The sequence below is a fragment of the Chiloscyllium plagiosum genome, unplaced genomic scaffold (genome assembly GCF_037043375.1).
Source record: "Chiloscyllium plagiosum isolate Xiang-an unplaced genomic scaffold, Cpla_swu_hap1 HiC_scaffold_7, whole genome shotgun sequence".
NCBI lineage: Eukaryota > Metazoa > Chordata > Chondrichthyes > Orectolobiformes > Hemiscylliidae > Chiloscyllium > Chiloscyllium plagiosum.
Genome location: NW_028270145.1, coordinates 21,266,099 through 21,270,656, shown reverse-complemented (window position 1 = coordinate 21,270,656; position 4,558 = coordinate 21,266,099). Strand labels below are relative to the sequence as shown.

At 43.1% G+C, this 4,558-nt stretch overlaps 1 protein-coding gene across 6 annotated transcripts in view; it reads right to left on the bottom strand.

Moving 5' to 3' along the window:
- The window catches only part of raph1a (Ras association (RalGDS/AF-6) and pleckstrin homology domains 1a), a 227,103-nt gene that overhangs the window by 15,612 nt on the left and 206,933 nt on the right, over positions 1–4,558 (bottom strand). The gene's annotated exons all lie outside the window — the stretch shown is intronic.

The window sequence follows — 4,558 nt, the reverse complement described above, 5'->3', positions numbered from 1 at the left end:
CTTAGTGCTTTTCAAAGTAATTGCACCTAAACCAAACAGAAATACAATTACACAGCTCCCATCACCGGCATCTCCAAACCCATCCCTTTTTGACTTTGTAAATCAAATATAACTGCGATGTTTCTGAAACGATGACTATGGCAAATATGACAACACCTTTTCTCTCAATTCCTCTTACTTTTGCCAGGCACTCTAGAGAACTTCCACAGAAATGAGCAAACGTATAAATGCAGTAAATCAAGTCAGTTTGACATAGTCTAATCTAATGGGACTATTGGCAAGTCAAGGAATGTTTTGAAAATTGAAACTAACATCAGCAATCTCACCAGAATCCCGACAGTGCAGAAAGAAGCAATTCAGCCCATGAAGTCTGCACCAACCCTTTGAAGAGGGTTCTGCCTGATGGAAGAAGGTGAAAAAGAGTAGAATTGGGGTGGGAGGAATCTTTGATTTTGTTGGTTGCTTTCCTAAGGCAGCGGGGAGTATAGATGGAGTCAGTAGATGGAAGGTTGGCTTGCGAGCTGGATTATTGTGTTCACAATTCTGTAGTTTCTTGTGGTCTTGGGAACAGCAGGTGCCATACCATGCTGTGATGCATCCAGACAGGATGCTTTCTATGGTGCATCTATAAAAATCGATGAATCCTTGAGGATATGCCAAATTTTCTTAGCCTCCTGAGGAAGTGGAGATGTTGTGCTTTCTTGGCTGTCATGTTGACGTGAATAAACCAGGACAGAGTGATCATCATCCCAAGGATTTGACCATCTCCACCTTGGCACCATTGATACAGACGGGACCATGCCTTCCATTCCGCTTCCTGAAGTCAATGATCAGTTCCTTCGTTTTGCTATGTTGATGGAGAGACTGTTGTCTTTATAACAAGACACTAAACATTCAACTTCTAGTGAATTCAGTCTTGTCCTTGTTTGAGATCCAAGCTAGAATGGTGGTATCATTAGTCAACTTGTAAATATTGCCAAATTCCACCCCAACTCCACAGTTAGAGTCATAGTAATGTACAGCATGGAAACAGACCCTTCAGTCCAACCCGACCAAATATCCCAAACCAATCTCGTCCCACCTATCAGCACCTGGCCCATATCCCTCCAAACCCTTCCTATTCAAATATCCATCCAAATGCCTCTTAAATGTTGCAATTGTACCAGCCTCCACCACATCCTCTGGCAGCTCATTCCATACATGTACCACCCTCTGCGTGAAAATGTTGCCCCTTAGGCCTCTTTTATATCTTTCCCTTCTCACCCTAAACCTATGCCCTCTAGTTCTGGACTGCCTGACCCCAGGGAAAAGACTTTGTCTATTTATCCTATCCATGCCCCTCATATTTTTGTAAATCTCTATAAGGTCACCCCTCAGCCTCCGACGCTCCAGGGAAAAAGCCCCAGCCTGTTCAGCCTCTCCCTGTAGCTCAGATCCTCCAACCCTGGCAACATCCTTGTAAATCTTTTCTGAACCCTTTCAAGTTTCACAACATCTTTCCAATAGGAAGGAGACCAGAATTGCACGCAATATTCCAACAGTGGCCTAACCAATGTCCTGTACAGCCGCAACATGACCTCCCAACTCCTGTACTCAATACTCTGAACAATAAAGGAAAGCATACCAAACGCCTTCTTCACTATCCTATCTACCTGCGACTCGACTTTCAAGGAGCTACAAACCTGCACTCCAAGGTCTCTTTGTTCAGCAACACTCCCTAGGACCTTACCATTAAGTGTATAAGTCCTGCTAAGATTTGCTTTCCCAAAATGCATCACCTCGCATTTATCTGAATTAAACTCTTTCTGCCACTTCTCAGCCCATTGGCCCATCTGGTCCAGATCCTGTTGTTAATCTGAGGTAACCCTCTTCGTTGTCCACTACATCTCCAATTTTGGTGTCATCTGCAAACTTACTAACCGTACCTCTTATGCTCGCATCCAAATCATTTATGTAAATAACAAAAAGTAGAGGGCCCAGCAGCGATCCTTGTGGCACTCCGCTGGTCACAGGCCTCCAGTCTGAAAAACAACCCTCCACCACCACCCTCTGTCTTCTACCTTTGAGCCAATTCTGTATCCAAATGGCTAGTTCTCCCTGTATTCCATGAGATCTAACCTTACTAATCAGACTCCCATGGGGAACCTTGTCAAACGCCTTACTGAAGTCCATATATATCACATCTACTGTTCTGCCCTCATCAATTTTCTTATTTCTTCAAAAAACTCAATCAAGTTTGAGAGACATGATTTCCCACTCACAAAGCCATGTTAACTATCCTGAATCAGTCCTTGCCTTTCCAAATACATATACATAAACATCCTGTTTCTAATTAGTGTTGAAGGCAGAACTGTAGTCAATAAGAAAGAGCCTGATATAGGTATCCTTGTTGTTGGTGTTCCAGGGATGAGTATAGGACCAAGGTGATGGCATCTGCTGGGGACATGTTGCACCGGTACACAGATTGCAAAGGATCAAGGTGGTTTGGGAGGCTGGGACATGAGCCATGATTAACCTGTTTAAGTACTTCATAATTATAGAGGTCAGAGCCAATGGGTGGTAGTCATTGAGGCATGGTGCAAGATTCTTCTTTGCCACCAGGATGATAGTGGTCTTCTTGAAGCAGGTGGGGACTTCAGCTTGTAGTAAGGGGAGGTTAAAGATGTCTGTGAATACTCCCACCATCTGGTCTGTACATGATCTGAGTGTATGGCCAGGAACTCAATCCAGATCAGTCACTGTCCATGGGTTCACTCTCAAGAAGGCCGATTAAACACCTGCGGTGGAGACTGAGTACAGGTGACATTGATTCACTGACCTTCTGCTCAAAGAGAGCGGAGAATGCATGGAGTTCGTCAAGCATGGACATACTGTTGCCCGTGATTCTGTTCGAATTCACTTTGTGGCAACGATTACAGGACATAACGAGCTAGAAACAGGTATCCATGTGGGTCATCTGGGTCTTAAGCTTAGTTTGGTATTACCTCGTGGTGTCTCTGATGGCCTGATGAAGGTCATACCTGGATTTCCTGTATAGGAAAACTTTAACTGACTTGTACATCTCAGACCTGGACTTCTGCCAGGAGTGGTTCTCCTAGTTCCTCCGTACCAAATATTTGCTATGCATCGAATGCTAGTTTATTTAATCACCATAATTTATGTCTAGCCAATAAGGTCCTACTTCCTGCCAAATCATTTAACTTATTTCTAATTTGTCAGCAAATGACAAAAAGCTTGCATTCCAAATTTTAATTTCACTGGTGACAGGGGTACAGCTACGTCAAATGGACTGCAGCGGTTCAAGGCAGTAGCTCACCACTGCCTTCTCAAGGGCAACTCGGGATGATCAATAAATGCTAGCCCAGCCGATGAAGTCCATTTTTTCCTTGAATGGAATAAAAAATACAGCAAGTGGTTAGGAAGAAAATTTAAATTGTCATTTATTGCAAGAGGGGTGAGATATAAAGTAGGGATGCTTTACTACCATTATACATGTAATTGGTAAGCCCAGATTTGGAGTACGTTGTGCAATTTGGTCTTATTTATGAGCGAGCATAATTGCATAGCAGCAATTGAGAGAGCATTAGCTTCACTGAAGAAGGGTTTATCTTATGAAGAAAGGCTAGTTGGTTCTCTATCCATTTGAGTCTAAGAGGAATGAAAGATGATTTTTCCCCTCCTTTGTGAAGGTAGAATGGGGAGACATAGTTCAAAAATAAGGGAACTCTGTTTAGAGAGACGAGGAAAAGCTTTGTTCTGAGGGTCATAGGTTCTTCTCCATGAGGATGGTGAAAATATGGTCACTGAATACATTTGAGGCAAGAGTATCATACCTCACTGAAGTATCATGCTAAAAAAAAAAATCAACCCCACCAGTGATCTCAAGTTAAAGCTATTATCAAAAAAACCGTCTCCAACGTATCTGTCAAATAAATTGATTCTAACCGCAGGTAAAGAACTATGAACTACTGACATATGAGGGATTTAGAATTTTAACTAGTAAAGTCATGAAATCTCCCTCCCATACATATAAAAAGACACAGACAATAAAACATTGGTGTTATAGGTGGAGGAAAAAAAAAGATGGGGAAGAATGTGAGAATGGGCGGCACGGTAGCACAGTGGTTAGCACTGCTGCTTCACAGCGCCAGAGACCCGGGTTCAATTCTCACCTCAGGCGACTCTCTGTGTGGAGTTTGCACATTCTCCCCGTGTCTGCGTGGGTTTCCTCCGGGTGCTCCGGTTTCCTCCCACAATCCAAAAATGTGCAGGGGGTAGGTGAATTGGCCATGCTAAATTGCCCGTAGTGTTAGGTGAAGGGGTAAATGTAGGAGAATGGGTTTGGGTGGGTTACACTTCGGCGGGTCGGTGTGGACTTGTTGGGCCGAAGGGCCTGTTTCCACACTGTAAGTAATCTAATCTAATCTAATCTAATCTAATCTAATCTAATCTAATCAATGCAGACCTGGATTAGTAAATTTGCAACTCAATAGTTTAATACCAAGGGGTTACTGGGTAATCCAAGATGGAGGATCCAAGATTTTAACTTGCCTAAACA